The following is a 20,772-nucleotide window of genomic DNA, read 5'->3' as shown; positions in this document are numbered from 1 at the left end:
TAATAAATAAATGTTAGGATAAGATTGCTGGGATAGGAGCAAAATTGGTTAATGTGAAGATGGCAATGAACTACAACCTTTAAGATTATCACCACACCATACACACACACACACACACACACACACACACACACATAAACCTACCTGGCCCACTGACCTAATAGAAATTATCTACATCTTGACACAAATCTATGTTAACCTCTGCATCTACAGAGTAGTAAAATAGTCCAGGCAACAGAAAATCAAAAGCTGCAAGCTCAGCAATGCCCTGGAAAAAAAAGCCCACTTTTTTGTTTGTTTGTTTTGTTACCTATTTCTACGTTTCAGATAATTTTTTCACATCTCCTAGCACTGGTATGAGAACGGTACGTGTCAGTACATGCAAAGCACATAGAAAAGTGCCTGGTGCAGAGTGATTATTATCTACCATCATCAACACATAGCTGCACTTTTGGATTTTTGTTTATTAATTAAAAATCATTTACTTATAGAAGGAAAAGAGACAAAGTGGGTGACAGAGTAGAAACTCAAGTTTTCTAGTGAAACCATGCATAATATATTGGAAGTTGAGGAAAAAAATCATCATAGACCTGGATCTTTTCTAAGACAGGGTATTGAAACATTCTTAAGAAATGCCATTTCACTCTATTTGTTTCTAGAACATTGTGGGCTTGGGAGGTTGAAATTGACAACTTCTAGTGTCAAAATTTAAAAGGTCTTGATCATTTGAGCCAAGAATGAGAAAAGCTAGGCAGTGGGAGGCAGGAAAGGGGGAGAGCTTTTTAGAATGCAGATTATCACCAGCAAAGCAAAATGAATTTGAAAGGAGCTCAATGGGAAAGGATGAATATGTTTCTCTGGAGCTAGAAATAATAAATGGAAATTAATTCTATAAGGTCTTTAATTTAAAAGATGGGTTTATAAGATGTCACTTTCACTTGCTTTATTTAATGTGCTGCCCCAATTATATTGTTTTTATAAGTTAACAACTTATTATAGTCACTTTCACAGTTTCACTTGCATCCTCAATCCTCCCAACTCTGTTTTCCCATAAGGTCTTAGGTTATCAGTCATTAGTTCTTTCACTGCAATGATTTCAAGAATGGTTTGGCATTTGTACTTCAGAGTCTTTGCAAGGGATCATAGCTTTAAAATCTCTATTCCCCAATTTCCATTATAAACATTTGTTGCAAGATATGGTCCTCATGGAATCTTGGCTAACAGGCAGCCTATTTACTCCAATTGTTCATTCTAGCAAAATAGACTGCTAAGAATCTGATACATGTTTTGGAACTCCTCCCTCAAAAATGTACATATGTTCATAGATATAATATTTTGCATATAATTTCAGGAGGGTTATTGGGCCACTGAAATCCCTCTATGGGTTGGTTGAGCCTGTATTAAGAACTACTGTTTTGGTCTTATTTGTTTGTTTAATCTTTTATTACAGAAAATTTCAGACACACTCAGGAGTAGACAAAATGATATAATGAACTCTCATGTGCACATCACCCAAACCCCACAGCCATTGATCCCATGCCAATTCTGTGCTCCTTCCATTTTAAATCTGTCCATAAATCAAGCTGGACCATCAGATAACCATACATCTGAGATAGATTATTAGTCCTAGAGTCAGCTCTCACCAAATTATCCTTAAGCGTGATCATAAGTTTGAAATGCTTTGATAAATTCTTGAAGTGATCGCTAGAAAAAAGTCGCTTTTGTACCTCTTACAAATTCATGTTGAGGGCCAGGCATGGTGGTTCATGCCTGCAATCCCAGCACTTTGGGAGGCCAAGGTGGGTGGATCACCTGAGGTCAGGAGTTTGAAAGCAGCCTGGCCAAGCTGGTGAAACCCAGTCTCTAGTAAAAAAATACAAAAATTAGCTGGGCGTGGTGGCACACACCTGTAATCACAGCTACTAGACAGGCTGAAGCAGGAGAATCACTTGAATCCAGGAGGCAGAGGTTGCAGTGAGCCGAGATAGCACCACTGCACTCCAGCCTGGGCAACAGAGTGAGACTCTCTCAAAGAAAAAAAAAAAAGTTCACGTTGAGGATGTTATCTACTCCATACCATTCCACCCCTCCTAGAGCTCATTGCTGGAATAATCTGCACTTCTCCTCAACTGCTTCTTTGGGGGTATCTTATGAATACTCTGAATCTCATGATTGATCATTTATTACTCAAGATTTTTGATGGATAGTTTAAATATTAATAATTATTGCAATTGTGAGTCCTACTTCTGTTTCTTTTATATTTAAACTCACTTCTGGCAAATCATTTGATTGTTTTGGTGTGATTATCATGTACCCTGCCATTTCATTGACCTTTAAAATTAATTCCTAGAATTTTTCTGTGGAGTCTCTTGAGTTGTCTGTTTATGATAATGTATGATAAGTGTGTGATAATGTCATCCAAAAATAATAAAGTTGAGACATCTTTTCTAACATGTATTTCTATTGATTCAATTTCATGTCCTATAGCATTGACCAGAAATTCTGGAGTGTGATTAAATAATAATATTGGTAAGGGATTGCCTAATATATTTCTGGTTTTAAGGGAAATATTTTTGAGTTTCAGCATTAAATAAGCTCTATGTTGTTGATTTCAAATAGATATACTTTGTCACATTAAGGGCTATTTCTTCCATTTTTACTTTAGAAAGAAATTTGTTTATTTTAAACAAAAAATGAGGAGATTCTCTCAAATACTCATGTGACCTACTTTGAAATAAACATAGCCCATTCCTAATTTATTTAGTAATGTTATTTTTGTGGTGAATTTCATAATATTAGACTTAACACCATTATATTGCCAGAATAAATCCCATTGCACAGGGCAGGACATTATTTTACACACTACTAAATTCTATTCAATCCTTTGTTTATAATTTTTCATATATACATATAAGTGAGACTGTTCTATGGTATCTTGTCTGTGTCTATTTGATATTAGGGTTATATTTATTTCATAAAATGAGGTGCACAATATATAATCTTTTTCTCTATCCCAGATTCCTTTCTATAAAATTGAATTAACTGATTCTTAAAAGAAGAATGTGGTATGAGTTTAATGTCTTTGGAGAAATATTGATAGCTTTCTCAATTCATTCCATATTTGTGTTTGTGCAATTAAAAAATACATTTTTTTAAACTTGAACTTCTATTTTATTTATTTATGTATTTATTCATTCATTAATTTATTTTGAGACAGGGTCTCACTCTGTCACCCAGGCTGGAGTACAGTGGTGCGATATCAGCTCACTGCAACTTCCACCTCCCAGGTTCAAGTGATTTTCCCACCTTCCAAGTAGCTGGAACTACAGGTGCATGCCACCACACCCAGCTAATTTTTGTATTTTTTTGGTAGAGACGGGGTTTCACCATGTTGGCCAAGCTGGTCTTGAACTCCTGACCTCAAGTGCTCCACCCATCTCGGCTTCCCAAAGTGCTGGGATTAGGGGCTGTGAGCCACCACGCCCAGCCAACTTTTATTTTAGATTCAGGAGTACATGTGCAGGTTTGTTACATGGGTATATTGCAGGATGCTGCGGGTTGGGGTATGAATGATCTCATCACCCAGGTAGTGACCATAGTACCTAATAGACAGCTTTCAATCTTTGCACCTCTTTCTCCTTCTCCCTTCTAGTAGTCCTCATTGTCTATTGTTGCCATCTATATGTCCACATGTATCCAGTGTTTAGCTCCCACTCATAAAGTGAGAACATATAGTATTTGGTTTTCTGTTCCTGCGTTAATTCAATTAGGATAATCATCTCCAGCTGCATCCATGTTGCTGCAAAGGACTGGTATCACTTTTTTTTCTTAATCCAGTCTACTGTTGACAGGAACCTAAGTTGATTCCATGCCTTTGCTGTTGTGACTAGTGCTACAATGAACATATGAGTGCATGTGTCTTTTTGGTAGAATGACTTATTTTCTCAAAAAAGTATTAATAAGTGGTTTTACCTTCTAACATTTTCATTTTTGTTAAAATATAAAGACAAATTATTTCCTTAAAATTGGTTAATTTTATAATATATAAATCATACTTCAATTTAAAAAGTGAATTTGGAGTTGGGGGGAAGGCATAGAAGGAAAAATCAGGATTCACTTGGATTTCCTAATTCTTAAAAATATTTTTAGCCCTTACATTTAAATGTAGTTTGATGGTGTTTACAGATAGTTCATTTATCTTCTATGATTATAAGAATTCTTTTCATTTATTCACATAATTTTGGTGTCCTATTGAGGAAGTTATTATCAAAACACTGAGAAGGTTGTCAGTGGAAATAGAAAACACACTGTGAATCACTCAAAGAGGAGGGACATCTGAATTTGTTCTTTCCATCATTAATGCCAAATCATGAAAAAGAGAATTGATAACCAGACTGTACAGAGAGCAGAATTCTAAATAAAATAAATTATATTAACTGTGTGCCTGGTGCAGAATTTCATATTGAGTCCCTGCTCACTCTAATAGAATCCAAGCCTCAATCATGATTTAAGGAGCCAGAGAGGAGCATTAAGAAAACATTTCAAAGATCTTTGAAGGCTTCTGAGGACTGGTCAGAGATGACCTTCAGCATCACCCAGACAGATGAACTCTTGCTGCCAGTGTAGTCTTGGTAACCGAATCATTATAGAAAACATACTCCGTAACAGATGGAGATGTTTCCTAATCTTTGTGACATCTTTTGAAAGGCTGTCTGCTAAAAAAACAACAAAAAACAACAAAAAAAAAACCTCTACTTCCTTAACATTTTATAACTATGGCAATGCCCAACAAGATTACTCAATTTACTGAAGGGTCGTTTACACCTTAGCACAAACTTGGCATCTGAGATTAAGATCAATTGACATCAAACTTACTTGCCCAAGGATCTGGGCAAACAGGGCCCACCAGAGACCTGTGTCCAAATGCAGCAGGAAAGAGCACCTCTGGGAAAAGGAAAATGAAGGTGGCTGGTTAAAAAGAGAGCATCAGGTAAAAATGGGGAAAACTATAGAGGAATGATCTTTGAAACTCAGACCTTCGATGCCTTCTTCAAATCATCACGGGACACTGACCTATAATCACCGGATTAGAGGCCCCCATTACAAGTTACCTGAGTTTTCGTAATCCTGTTGGCTTGAGCCTAATCAGTAACTGCATTTTTACCACAGAGCTACTGCAAGCTCTCTGCCCACAGTGTATTAGTCTCCAGACTAATGGAGACCAATAATGAATAAAACATTATATGTTCTGTAGAAGACAAACTATGTTAACAAATACTCAGGCTTCTCAGAGCATCACATGGATATCTGCAGTACTGCAGACTCACTGTCTCTGGCATAATCTCACAGTTCTTGGTTGGTTTGTGACACAAACAGGCTGTTCATGCAATCCATCCCTTTGACATCTAGGGAACCCATTTCTTTAGAGACACATTAGGAAAACCTCAGAATATAACTAACCTTCCTGTCCCCGCATAATACAGCCAGGGTTTACAGTAGAAGAGTGTCCCCTTCACCTAAGGCCAATTCATCTACTTGTGCTCCATATCCCATATGTCAACTATCAAGAATTCTATCCCTTCTCTCTTCTACATCTTTAACCTCTCCATTTTGTCTTTTCCCATTAGGAAAGGGAAAAGAAAATCAACCAATTTCATTTCTGTCCTAGCTCTGGCTGCTAGAACAAAATACAATAAATTGGTGGCTTAAACAGCAAGCATTGATTTCTCACAGTTTTGGAAATTGGAAGTCCGAGATAAGGATGCCAGCAGGGTCAGGTTCATGGTGAGGACCCTCTTCTTGGTTTGTAAACAGCTGTCTGATTGCTGTGTCTGCTTGTGAAAAGGAGAGTGAGAGAGCTCTCTGGGGTCCTTTTATGAGGGCACTAATCCCACTCATAAGGGCTCCACCCTCTGACCTAATCACCTCCCAAAGCCTCCACCTCTTAATACCATCACATTGGGGGGTAGGATATCAGCATATAAATTTTGGAGGGATTCACTCAGCCCTAAACATTCCCCATCTATTTTCCCCTCTCTTTTCTTCTTATCATAACCAAATTTCTCAAGATGGTGCTCATTCTCACCACATCTGTGGCCTCATCTCCTGGACAATTCTCCACCCACTCCGCTGTGGCTGTCACCACCACTGCTCCTTGAAAGGGACCTCACTTGAGCTCCACAATGTTGCTAAACCCAAAGGACACTTTGAGACTGCATCTTACTTGCCCTCTCAGCTGTGGTCAGCCCCTGAGCCAAATCCTACCCAACCCAGCCCCTCAGTCTCTGCACTCCAATAACATTGGCTTCTTTCAGTTTCACCAGTTTTACATTTTGTACTTGCTGTCCTTCCTTGAAATAAGCCCTCTACTAAGAGGGCTTATCATTAACTTATGATAATTTTCCAAACACAACTATTTTGTTCACTCTGTACGCCTAGGCCTAGCATACCCAAGGCATTCAATATATCTTGCTTGAACAAATATTTTAAGTTATAGCACTGTTAGCAACAGTCGTTATTCTAGCAGTAATTTCTTTGAGCACCCTCTTTGCTCATAACTCTTTGATCTCTGCAAACCCACCATCATAATTTTACATGAAATCTCAGAAAAATAGCCTTTGTGCAATTTAAAAGAGAATGGTGACTATGCAACATAGAATTACATCAAAAACTCTGAAGCTAAGAAATCCCAAGAAGCCATCTAATACAACTCACATCCCATATGAACATTATTGGTCACCTGTGGAGAATACTGAAGTCTGAAAATGTTAACTGGATTATGCACAGTCTAACAGACACTGTGTGGCTGAGCTGAAGCTAGAGACCAGCTACCCACCCAGGGCTGGTTCCAACATGCACATACTTAATGATGCTATGTGGGTGATGGACCACTGGGACTGGACACTGGCACAGACATTACATTGGCAGTCACTGCTTGTTTACCCTTGGCTGCTTTGATTCAAAACTTGATCCAACTTCAATTCTGTATGAAAATGAGATTTCAAATATGAAGTCAGCCAGGTGTCATCCACAAAACACGAGCCAGACAAGAAGTCTACATTTGGCTCTTCAGCACCATTTGTTGAAAATTTTTATCTCAAGATTTTGCTGGTAAGCTGAGGAGCATTGATTTGTCTCCAGGTCTGCAGCCAAGAGCCTTAATTCTAGTTTTGCTTCACTCTGCTCTCTATGTGATTTTAGACTTATTACCACAGTTTTCATTCACCCACTCATTCTTTCACTCATGTGTTCACTTAGTCCTCTTTTGAACACTTGTATTTGCAGGACATTGTGTTGTGTGCTATGGAGGACACAATGATGTGTGGGATGTTGTTTAGTTTTCAATAAACTTGTAAAACAATTGAGAGGAAAAAATAATTTGGATACTTCAGGATGTAAATGAACATGGCATCCAGATATCTGCAGGAAAACAGTAAGGCACAGAAGAGAGGAAATCCTAAGAAAGAAGGAAAAACTACTCACTGAAATGTATTCATTCTGGATGAGTAGTTATTCCAAAGGATTGGGTCATGTTGGTCATGTGACCTGAGAGTAGTCCTTCAACTGTGTTGAAAGACAAAAAGCATGAGAAAACTAATATTGAGCGTCAGGGTTTCTGCACACTGATATTGTACCCTTTCAGTCAATCACCTAACCTCTCGCAGCCTCAGTTTCTTCTGTAAAACAATGTTAATAATAAATTACTTTACAGGATTGCTGTAATATATGTGAAGCAATCTTAAAATTCAAACAAGCATGTACATGTATTATTTTGCACCATACTCTACTTTCCCATAGGATATTGTTAGGGCTAACTTCCAAAGAGTCTGTTAACTACCATTCATTGATTGCTCTTACAATATGATATCTATAGTTTGAGATTCAGGAAGAGTGTGCACTGGTGTTTTATTTATTACTTAGGTGGCCTTGAATAAGGCACTAGCCTATGAGCCCCAGTTTCTTCATCTGTAAGATAAGAGTAAGAATATTTATGGTCTCAATATTATTGGCTTGACATGAGAATCAAGAAATCATATTACATATTTAGAATGCTTTAAGAGTATATAACTGTTCTTTATTAAGGAATGGAAAGAGATTCATAGACCAGGCACGGTGGCTCACACCTGTAATCCCAGCACTTTGGGAGGCCAAGGCAGGTGGATCACTTGAGCCCAGGAGTTTAAGACCAGCCTGGCCAACATAGCGAAAACCCATCTCTACCAAAAATATAAAAACTAGCTGGGCATGGTGGTGCACGCCTGCAGTCCCAGCTCCTAAGGAGGCTGAAGCAGGAGGATCGTTTGAACCAGTGGGGGCGGAGGTTTCAGTGAGCTGAGATGGTGCCACTGCACTCCAGCCTGGGTGACAGACCAAGACTCCTTTTCAAAAATAAAAAAAATAAGAAAGAAGGAAGGAAGGAAGGAAGGAAGGAAGGAAGGAAGGAAGGAAGGAAGGAAGGAAGGAGTTTTATAAATCTGTCTGCATCTAAATGAGAAATAGTTTGCTTCCAGCTCCACTCATTTTCCCCCTAGAATCCCAACACCATGACATAGCGCCATTCACATTTTGATGGCCATACTTTCATGAATCTCATTATTCTATAAAGCCCCTCACACATCCCCTCCACACATACATTTATTATTCCATATGAACGGATGTTAACAATATGTGAGGTTTCTTAAAACACAGTCACATTCTCTTCATTTATGACCCTTCCCCAAGTAATCTTTCAATAGTCAACTTGGGCTGTATTGCCCTATTGAGCACCTCATAAACACTGCCCCACAAGGCAAAGTTTAGTCCCTACCTAAGAGGTACACAAAAAAATTTAAATGATTCCTTTCTAAATTGGAAGGCATATTATAAAATTATTTTCATTATCTATATCTAAATAATATGTGCAGACTTCACCAAAGCACATGTAATAGTATCTATGTATAACCTAAGAATACATCTATCCAAGGAGGTAACAGATCACTGCAGGGAGAAGTACAAAACACTGCTAAAATAAATCATAGATGCCATAAATAAATGAAAAAAAATACCATGCTCATGGATTGGAAGAACAAATGGTGTTAAAATGGCCCATACTGCCCAAAGCAATCTACAGTTTCAATGCTATTCCTATCAAACTACCAACATCATTTGTCACAGAACTAGAAAAAACTATTCTAAAGTTCATATGGAACCAGAAAAGAGCCCAAATAACCAAAGCAACCGTAAGCAAAATGAACAAGGCTGGAGGCATCACATTATCCAATTTCAAATTATACTATAAGGCTACAGTAACCAAAACAGTGTGGTACTGGTACAAAAACAGATATGTAGACCAATGGAACAGAATAGAGAACCCAGAAATAAAGCTGCACACTTAGAGCAATCTGATCTTCAACAAAGTCAGCAAAAATGCATGATGGGGAAATGATTTCTTAGTCAATAAATTGTGCTGAAATATCTGGCTAGCCGTATGCAGAAGAATGAAACTGGACTCTCAACATATACAAAATTTAACTCAAGATGGGTTAAAGATTTAAATGTAAGACCTCAAAATATTTGCATCTAAGAAGAAAACTGAAGAAACACTATTCTGGACATCAGCCTTGGGAAAGAATTTATGACTAAGTCCTCTAAAGCAATTGCAACATACGTAAATATTGTCAAGTGGAACCTAATTAAACCGTAGAGCTTCTGCACAGCAAAAGAAACTATCAACAAGTAGTTTATGAATTTTTTCTCCCATTCTGCAAGTTGTCTGTAAGCACTTTTTCCCATTCTGTAGGTTGTCTGTTTATAGAATAGGAGAAAAAATTCACAAACTACTCATTCAACAAAAGTTTAATATCCAGAATCTATAAGGAACCTAAACAATTGAATAAGCAAAAACCAAATGATCCTATCAAAAAATGGACAAAAGACATGAACAGACATTTCTCAAAAGAAGACATACAAGTGACCAACAAACATATGAAAAAACGCTCCACATCACTAATCACCAGAGAAATGCAAATCAAAACCACACTGAGATACCATTTCACACCAGTCAGAATGGTTATTATTAAAAAGTGAAAAATAACAGATACTGTTGAGGCTGTGAAGAAAAGGGAACGCTTATACACTGTTGGTGGGAAAGTAAATTAATTTGACCACCGTGGAAAGCAGTTTGGAGATTTCTCAAAGAACCTAGAACCATCATTTGACCCAGCATTCCCATTACCAGGTATATGTCTGAAAGAAAACAAATCATTCTACCAAAAAGACACATGCACTCACATGTTAATTGTAGCACTATTCACAGTAGCAAAGACATGGAATCAACCTAGGTGCCTATCAGTGGTGGACTGGATAAAGAAAATGTGGTACATATACACCATGGAATACTATGCAGCCATAAAAAGGAACAAAATCTGAGCAAATTGATGCAGTAATAGAAAACTAAATACTACATGTTCTCACATAAGTGGGAGCTAAACACTGGGTACTCATGGACATAAAGATGGCAACAATAGGAACTGGGGACTACTACAAAGGGGAGGGAGGAAAGGGGACAAGGGTTGAAAAACTAATTATTGGGTACTGTGCTCAGTGCTTGGGTGATGAAATGGATAATTCCTATCCTAAACCTTAGCATCATACAATATACCCATGTAACAAACCTGCACATGTACCCGCTGAATCTAAAATAAAAGTTGAAAAAAAAGGTATCTATACATAGTCAAATCAAAATGTAAGGCTTGTGAAACATCAATAATATGCTAATTGAGACTAAGTCTTTATGATTATCTTGTCAGAGGAAAACAGTGAATAAAACTTTTGGTGATTTTACATAATAAGTTTAAGAAGAAAAGTTGTTCCAGTGAGATTACAATACTATTGGTGACATCTCTGCAAATTCACTCTTACTCCAGAAAAAAATCTGCCAGCCCAGATTAGCTGGGAGTGGTTTTAAAGAAGAATAAATATGCTGCCCTTCTAAAATTTTAATGTACATAGGAATCCCCAGTGAATCAGGTTAAAATACAGATTCTGATTGAATTGATGAGGGGGATGGAGATTGAGGTTCTGTATTTCTAACAGGTGTCCTGGGTTTGTCTATTTTTCTGACCTATTTTCTACCCTTTGAGAAGTAAGGCAACAAAGAATAAGAAAAGATACTGTAATTGCTGTCAACTATATTTCCAATGACAATATCCCAAGTCCTAGATCAGCATGAACTCAACCACTGCCAATTGAGACTCCAGTTATTGGACCTGTTTTGTGAAAAAGAGTAACAAAGGTATATTTTGACAATTAGTTGTAACAGCAACCCCAGATGAACTTGAAATAGCTGTGCTCAAATACTTATTACTAGTTCACACGCCCTTTTCATTTCTGGAGTGGTTTCTATGGAAAACTAATTTGAAACCAGGAAATCTCACAAAATTTAATTTTGAAATATCATCACCTTTGCTACCAAAGAAAACATCCCATCCAGACAAACATGTTTCCAGGATATGAAATTTAATGGAAGAACATGTACAAAAAATATCATGTTCTACATGCTGCATAAACTCCAGGAAAACTGACATTCCAACTCAGCAGAACATAGGAATAAACCATCTCAAAGAGAACTCTCTCCTGGCCTAAAGTAAGAGCAAACTTTACCCAAAAAGATGCGTTGAACCCATAGATCAATTTGGAGAGAACTGACATCTGAACAATATTGAATCTTCTAATTCATTAACATAAATCTCTCTATTTATTTAGGACTTCTTTAATTTCTCTCAGTGATGTTTTAATAGCGTTCACTCTTCCAGTCTTACACATTTTTTCCTGTTTTTCATGTTTTTAGATACTATTGTAGATGATTTAAAATTTTAATATTCAATTGTCATTGCAAATACATTTAAGATATAATTGAACTTTGTATACTGACCTGATATCCTATGACCTTGCTAAGATTTTATTAGTTCTACTAATTTTTAACAGAGTCTATAGGAATTTCTTTGTATACAATAATGTCATCTGTGAATGAAACCTGTTTTAATTATTCCTTTCTTGTTTGTATTCTTTGAATTTCTTGTTCTTGCCTTATTGTACTGGCTATACCCATGAGTAAAACATTGGATAGAAATTATGAGAATGGGCATTCTTAGCTTATTGTTGATCCTATGGTTAAAGCCTTCAGTCTTTCACCATTAAGTATGACATTAATGATAGGTTTTAAATAACACTTTTTATCAGAAAGTTCCCTGCTTTTCCTAATTTATTGAGATATTTAAAAAATGAAATGTTCTTGAATTTTGTCAAGTGTTTATGCTACATCTCTTGAAATGATCATATGGTTTTATCCTTTATTTTGATAATGTGGTAAATTACATTGATTTCTCAAATATTAAATCAAACTTTCAATCTTATGTAAACCATACTTGCTCGTACTTGATACACACATAGAGACACACACACACAGAGCTAGTTTTTTATTTGCTAAGTTTTTCTTACTTATTTTTGTGACCGTTCATGAGTAATATCAGTCTGTAGTTCGGTGTTTTTTTCCTTGAATTGTCTTTTCTTTTGCTGTTAGAGTTATGCTGGCTTCGTAAAATGAAGTGAAAAAAAATGTTTCCTCTCTTCTATTATCTGGAAGAGTTTGCATAAGGTTGGTATGACTTCTTTAAATATTTGTTAGAATTCAATAGTGAAGCTATCGGAGCCAGGAGTTTTCCTTGTGGGAAGGTTTTTAAATTATGAATTTAATTCTATTAATAGGTAAAGCACTATTCAGTTTTCTATTTTTTTTTATTAAGTCTGTGCTGCTAATGTGTATCTTTCAAGGAATTTGCCCATTTCATCTAAGTTTTACTTTTTTTCAATTTTCCTTTATTAGGTTTTTAATATCTGTAAGATTGTAAAGATCTCTCCTTGTTCACTCCTGGTATTGGTAAGTTTTGTCTTCTTTCTATTATCTTGATTAGTATTTGTTGTTTTTAAAAATTTCTCAGTTTTGTGCCTATTTTTATTTCACTGACTTCTGCTCTTATCTTTATTGTTTCCTTCTACATACTTTGGGTTTAATTTCTTTCGCTTTTTTCAGCTTCTTAAAGTGGAAGCTTAGATCATTGATTTGAGATCTTTCTTTTTTCTACTATAACATTTAAAGCCATAAGTTTCCCTCCATTCACCACTTGAGCTGTGTCTCAAATTTCAATATACTCTATTTTTATTTTCACTCATTTCCAAATAATTTATAATTGCACTTGTTGATACATGAATTACTTGCAAATCTGTGTTTAATTTCCAAATATTTAGGCATTCTCCAGATAGCTTTCTCTTATTTCTTTCTAACTTATTTTCTTTATGGTTAGAGAACATACTCTGTAATATTTCAATCCTTTTAAATTTATTGACTTATTTTATGGTCTTATAACAAAAAATAAAATATGGTTTGTTTTGGTGAATACTTCATATGCATTTGAATACAATGTTTATTGCATTGTTCTTGGGCAAAATGGTCTATAAATAACAATTAGGTCAAGTTGGTTGACAGTGTTATTCAGTTCTGTCAATTTTTGTTTCATGTATTTTGAAGCTACGTTATTGGGTTTATGCATAGTGAATCAGGTTAAATACACTGGGTGTATTTAATGGGTGAATTTCCCCTTTTTCACTATGAAATAATCCATCCTATCCATGACAACCTTCCTTCTGAAGTCTACCTTGTGTCACAAAGTAGCCATGCTAGCTTTCTTAAATGTAATGTAGTGTCCACACGGTATATATTTTCCCAACCTTTTACTTTTAATGCACGTCTTTATAATTAAAGTAGGCTCCTCATAGACAATGTATAATTAAGCCTTACTTTTTAAATCCAATTTAATAATATTTACCTTTTAACTGGAAAAAAATAACTTTTACGTTTACCCAGGCATTTGCCATTTTACATGTTCTTTACTCCCTTGCATAGGTCTGAAATTATATCATTTTCCTTTCACCTGAAGAATTTTATTTAACAATTCTTGTAACGCAGGTCAACAGGCAACTAATTTTCTCAGTTTTGTTTCTGAAAAGGGTTTTTTGGTTTTGTCTTAATTTTGGAAGAACATTTTTGTTGGTTATAAAATTTTGTATTGACATGTTTTTTCAGCATTTTAAAGATGCTTGTGTAGCTTGACCAGAAGTCTGCTGTCACTCTTATTTTGTAACTGGTTTTCAGAAATTTGGGTATGACTTGGTGTGGGCCTGGTTGTGTGAAGGTACAGATATGTAGATGTTTAACGTTGTTGAAATTTGTTGAGCTTCTTAGATTTTTCAGATGTAACATGTTCATCAAATTAGGAAATTTTTCAGGAACTATTTCTCCAAAGATATTTTCTGTCCCTTACCCATCCACAGTATCTTTCTTGGACTCCAGTTTTAAGTCTGTCAGACTCTTTGACATAGTTCCATAAGTCATTAGGGCTCTTTTCATTTTGTCTCCAATTGTTTTTCTTTCTATTTCATTTTGGATAGATTTTACTGCTATGTCTTCAATTTCACTGATCTTTTCTTCTGTGGTGTCCAATCTGCTGTAAATCCTATACAGTGAAAATTTCATTTCAGATAATTGGATTTTTCATTTCTGGAAATTCCTTTTCATCTTCCTTGTCTCTTCTCATTATTTTTGTTTTCCTTTAAACACTTTACATAGCTATAATTCCTGTTCTAACCATTTTATCTACTAATATCATCATCTCTGACATTTTGGGGTTCATTTCTTTTTGCAATTTTTCTCCTGGTCATGGGTGACATTTCCTATTTTTGATAAGCTTAATATTATTAGGGTGTTGAGTATCTGGAGTTTGTTGCCTTTTTTAAAAAACAGCATCAGTCGGCCGGGCGCGGTGGCTCATGCTTGTAATCCCAGCACTTTGGGAGGCTGAGGCGGGCGGATCATGAGGTCAGGAGATCAAGACCACGATGAAACCCCATCTCTACTAAAAACACAAAAAATTAGCCGGGCGTGGTGGCGGGCGCCTGTAGTCCCAGCTACTCGGAGAGGCTGAGGCAGGAGAATGGCGTGAACCCGGGAGGCAGAGCTTGCAGTGAGCCGAGATTGCGCCACTGCACTCCAACCTGGGCGACAGAGCGAGACTCCGTCTCAAAAAAAAAAAACAAAAAACAGCATCAGTCTTTGTTTTGAAAGACAGCAGATCAGTTTGATGCCTTTGAGTTCTGTTTTTAAGCTTTGCTAGAATGATTCTAGTGTAGCCTTCATTCAAGAGATAGTTCAGGGGCTGGGCATAGTGGCTCACGCCTGTAATCCCAGCACTTTGGGGAGCTGAGGTGGGTGGATCACTTGAAGCCAGGAGTTCAAGAGCAGTCTAGTCAACATGGTGAAACCCCATTTCTACTAAAAATACAAAAAAAAAAAATTAGCCAGGCATTCGGGAGGCTGAGGCAGGAGAATCACCTGAACCCAGGACGCGGAGGAGGTTGCGGTGAGCCAAGATCACGGCACGGCACTTCTCCAGCCTAGGCAACAGAGCAAGACCCTCTTTCCAAAAAAAAAAAAAAGATAGTTCAGATCTATTATTAAGGCAACATCACTCTGAAATCTCTCCTGGATACCTCAGAGGTCTCAGGAATCTCCACGTTGCCTGGCCAGAGTTCAGACGTCACCCTGACCTGTGTGAGCTCTGGGAATTTTTCTGCTTATGACACCCCAGGCTTTCTTTGTGTTGTGGGGTTTCACTCTGCACATGGGTGGCCTAGCACTTAACAAAGACTCAACATAACCCTCGTACATATTTCTGGAATTCTTTTTATCTTGAGCATCCCCTTTTCCAGAACTCTGTCCCACAACTTCCAGTCATCTCAGCTTCCCTGAACTTTGATCTCCATCTTTAACTCAATGATGCCATGAGGGGTCTGGGGGCTCCCCTACCGGTCTGGAATTGGACTTTGGGCTGAAAGCTGAGATATTTAGGGCTTTTTCTCTTCTCTCAAGGACACAACCTTATGCTGCCTGCTGCCCAGTGTCTGAAAACGGTTGTGTCATTTATTTTATCCAGTTTTCTAGTTGTTTATGGAAGAGAGGGCAGTGATGCTTTTCTTTTCTTTCTTTCTTTTTTCTTTTTTTTTTTTTTTTTGAGGCAGAGTTTCGCTCTCATTGCACAGGCTGGAGTGCAATGGTGCGATCTCGGCTCACCACAACCTCTGCCTCCCAGGTTCAAGCAATTCTTCTGCCTCAGCCTCCCAAGCAGCTGGGATTACAGGCATGCGCCACCATGCCCGGCTAATTTTTTGTATTTTTAGTAGAGACAGAGTTTCGCCATGTTGGTCAGGCTGGTCTCAAACTCCCAACCTCAGGGGATCCGCCCACCTCAACCTCCCAAAGTGCTGGGATTACAGGCATGAGCCACCGCGCCCGACTTGTCATTGCTTTTCTTATCATGGCCAAAAGTGGAAGTTTGTAGTAGTTTTTCATGAATGGCATTTTGAGACTAAGCCATGTGTTTAAAGGTCTAGATGATAAAATATGCCACAATACTGAAGTGAGGGGAATGCTCTCCATTTCCATGAGGAACAATCACGGCCCTACCTAGTGAGGACTGAAGGGATGGTAGTACCATTTTGTCACCTCAATGGTTTTCTACTTTGGGGATGGAACAAGTAATACCACCCTGCTCAGGGCAGCATTCTTCCAAAAGGGGCATGCATGGCAGAGCAGAGAAGTGAGTATTTGACTCTTAGAAGGTGATGCCTGGGCAGCGAGGGCATGAGATGCTGGATGAGGCCTTTCAGAAATTCTTGCCTGTGGAATAGGAAGGGATGACCTGGAAATGACTGGCTTATTTTTAGAGAATACCAGGTCTCCAAACCTTCATTTCCAGTGCTATAATATATTATCTTTTAAGTCTAGAAAAGCTATGGCTCTCAATTCATAAACATTTTTTCAAAAACATTGATTGAGGCTGGGCCCGATGGCTCATGCCTGTAATCCCAACACTTTGGGAGGCCGAGGAGGGCAGATCACTTGAGGCCAGGTGTATGAGACCAGCCTGGCGAAACCCCATCTCTACTGAAAATAAAAAAATTAGCCAGGCACGATGGCGCTCGCCTATAATTCCAGCTACTTGGGAGGCTGAGGCACAAGAATTGCTTGAACCTGGGAGCTGGAGGTTGCAGTGAGCCGAAATGGTGCCGCTGTGCTCCGGCTTGGGCAGCAGAGTAAGACACCATCTTAAAAAAAGCCAAACAAATATTGGTTGAGCTCCTTTGCATACATTGAAAAAAAAAGTCCTTGTAATTGAAGTCTTCCAAGACACCTGAGGGAAAGGCAGCTGCATTAAATTAATGATTATGACTATGTTGAAGGTGTAATGAGAGCATACTCAAAGAAGAAGCATTCACTGATGTTTGGACAGCAGCTGAACATGTACAATTCAAAACAGATCTTTCATTGTACCATTCCTGACTGCAAAAGAGGGTCTCCCAGCCAACAGAAATATAGTCAATTTCATTTGCCCAATGAGGTATAGACAATGCTCTACTATTTTTTAGTCTTTAGTACAGTACTTTATTCTTTCTCCAGTGTGAAACACTAACCACTGGAGAGTTGTTTTTTTTTTTTTTTTTTTAGACGGAGTCTTTGCCGCCCAAGCTGGAGTGCAGTGGCATGGTCTCGGCTCACTATAGCCTCCCACCTCCCAGGTTCAAGAGAGTCTCCTGCCTCAGCCTCCCAAGTAGCTGGCATTACAGGCGCACACCCGGCTAATTTTTGTGTTTTTGTAGAGATGGGGTTTCACTATGTTATATTTTTAGTAGAGATGGGGTTTCACCATATTGGCCAGGCTGGTCTCGAACTCCTGACCTCAAATGATCCACCGGCCTCGGCCTCCCAAAATGCTGGGATTACAGGTGTGAACCACTGCACCCGGCACCAGTGACGAGTTTTCTAGTATGCTCAGCATAACAATGATGATAGAAATATGTTTCAATGCTTGGTTTAGTTATTGGACTAGTCTGCTTCTTAATCATAAACATTTCATAATTTCAAACATTAACTTTTTAATAAGCAAATAAAGAACATGGTCAACCTCAAAGGAAATGCGGTAGAAAATGAAAACTGAAAACAAATCCATTTGGAATTGTAACACATTTTTTTTTTTTTTTTTTTTTTTTGAGACGGAGTCTCTCGCTGTCGCCCAGGCTGGAGTGCAGTGGCGCAATCTCGGCTCACTGCAAGCTCCGCCTCCTGGGTTCACGCTATTCTCCTGCCTCAGCCTCTCCGAGTAGCTGGGACTACAGGCGCCCGCCACCACGCCCGGCTAATTTTTTTTTGTATTTTTAGTAGAGACGGGGTTTCACCGTGGTCTCGATCTTCTGACCTCGTGATCCGCCCGCCTCGGCCTCCCAAAGTGCTGGGATTACAAGCGTGAGCCACCGCGCCCGGCCAATTGTAACACATTTTAAAGAAAACCCTAGGAAGTACAGAACTGAGCCCACTGGCAAAGTGGATCGATTCAAATAGCTTGATATTAACCACTTGAACAAATCAAGCAAGTTCTCATTTAGGTATTATCTAGGTTCAGTGGTACATTTGATACATCCCACAACACATTTGCATACCATTAAAAACGCAACAGCAAACCAATTTGCAACTGGTTATTCTATCCAAAATTTCAAGCCACTTCTCCCCAACCCCCACACAACACATGAGTGTGAATGTATGTGTGCATGTGTGTGTGCGTGTGTGTGTGTGTGTGTGTAGGAGAGCTGGAAATGGGAGTCGCTGCTTTTATTTATCAACAAGTATTAAACCCTTCATCTGCTAAATATGTTCACTTCAGTGAGAATTCCAAAGCATAATATTAATTCTCTCCCTAAATAATGGTTTCCAGCATGTGAAACAGTAGAACTCTGTGCAAAGATAATATATTACTTATAATGGAAGTGGCCACACATTGCTGGAATCTGTAAATGTCCCTCAGGCAGTAAAATACAAGCCATGCCTCTTCTCACCTCCTCTAGATCCAACTCAACTCACAATACACAGCAACTCTGTATGCTGTGCAGGCAGAAAAACCCGTGCTGAATAAACCTGTGACTGTTTGGAAGGTCAGCAGTTTTCCAGCAAACGAGGCAATGTGCTGCCAAGGATTATCTCACTAGCAAGAGAAAAAGCTCAGTGCCCAACTAACAAAAAAATTTTAATTATATATGAATAATTGCGTTTCCATATGCAAAGACTCAGGAAAGTCTGTAGGGAGGTGAGTTTTCTTCCATCATGCCTCCGGAGGACATATATTTTGAACATGCTCAAAATAGAAAAGGCAAATCAGAATACATATGCTTTAAATAGAGTAAGCTCTTGTTACATGAAGGAAAACAGTGTTGCAGCCGTGCCTCATATATTTCTCCATTTCTTTTAGAATGTCAAGATGGTATCTGTGTAAGTTCTGCAGTCACTGAGTCTTTCCTGCCCTCTTCCCTTATCTTGTAGTCAGCAAAGATAAGTATTCTTTTAAAAATAAAAAAGTATATATTATGCAAGCAAAAGAACCCAGCCTCAAATATGCACATACTGTATGGATCTACTCATGTGACATTTTGGAAAAGGTGAAAATGTAGGAACAGAGGACACATAAGTGGTAGCCAGGGGTTGGGGTGGGGGAGAAAGGGTCTAAATGCACCAGGACAGGTTAAAAGTTCTCTTCAGGATGCTAAAATTGTTCTGTATCTTGTCTATGATGGTGGTTACAAGAATCTATTTATGTATAAAATCTCATAGGATTGTACACTCCCCAAAATTGCATTTTAATTGTGTAGAAAATGTAAAAATTGATTTGATTTAAAACTTAACTAGAGTGCCTATTTTGTACCAATACAACAGTAAGATCTTCCTTGCTATAATGATGCTGATATTCAGCATGTCACCCATAGTGCTAATCCGCATCATTAAAGCATTATTACTTCAGCATCGTTAGAGCATTGTTACTGCACTATTATTTCCAGCATTATTACAACATTATTACTTTAGTGTCACCTAAGCTTCCTAAGCTTCTTAACCAAGTAATATAACTCAAACTACAGGAATTAATGGTTGGTGTGAAGCATCCACCTTTCCAACTTTCTTGACTTTCATTTAATTTCTCTAGCTTTTGGGCCACTATTTTAAAATACATAATTAGCAAGGCATATAAAAAACAAGATATGTTTGTTCTGCTATGCCAAAAATCTGTGCTTCATACCACAAATTCTCTTAATTTTTCCTTCACTCTTTCTTCTTTAAAAGAATAACCAGAACTTGTACGAAAATTTTATTATTTGCTCACTTTTGAGAAGTGGTTTGTCTTGTTTTTTTTGTTGTTGTTTTTTTTGTTTTTTTCTTTTTTTCAGTAGAGATGGGGTTTCACCGTGTTAGCCAGGATGGTCTTGATATCTTGACCTCGTGATCCGCCTGCCTCGGCCTCCCAAAGTGCTGAGATTACAGGCGTGAGCCACCCCACTGGGCCGAGAAGTGGTTTGTCTTGTAACTGGGTATCGATGATAGAGTCTAAAGAAAACTTTCATAGACTGTTCCTTCCCCTATTCTCTTTGGTTTCCTTTCCTTTTGCTATTTTCAAGCAGTTAGTGGTATTTTATTTTTGAACACACACTATTGCCATATAGAGTGTTGTCTTCAAACTCAGAGGCAACATTAGAGAGTAAGGACTTCCCACTTTAGCTTATTATAGATCCAGATGTCCAGAACATTCTAATGCCTCCACCTGAAAACTGTTCCTGGAGTGAACATTCTCTATTTTGTTGCATTTC

The 20,772-nt window shown here is 38.0% G+C and overlaps 1 protein-coding gene across 1 annotated transcript in view; it reads right to left on the bottom strand.

Moving 5' to 3' along the window:
• The window catches only part of ARG1 (arginase 1), a 278,095-nt gene that overhangs the window by 244,159 nt on the left and 13,164 nt on the right, over positions 1-20,772 (bottom strand). The window lies entirely within an intron of this gene.

The sequence above is a fragment of the Symphalangus syndactylus genome, chromosome 2 (genome assembly GCF_028878055.3).
Source record: "Symphalangus syndactylus isolate Jambi chromosome 2, NHGRI_mSymSyn1-v2.1_pri, whole genome shotgun sequence".
Lineage (NCBI taxonomy): Eukaryota > Metazoa > Chordata > Mammalia > Primates > Hylobatidae > Symphalangus > Symphalangus syndactylus.
Note: the sequence above shows the minus strand (reverse complement) of the source record. Positions and strands in the feature narration are given on the sequence as shown.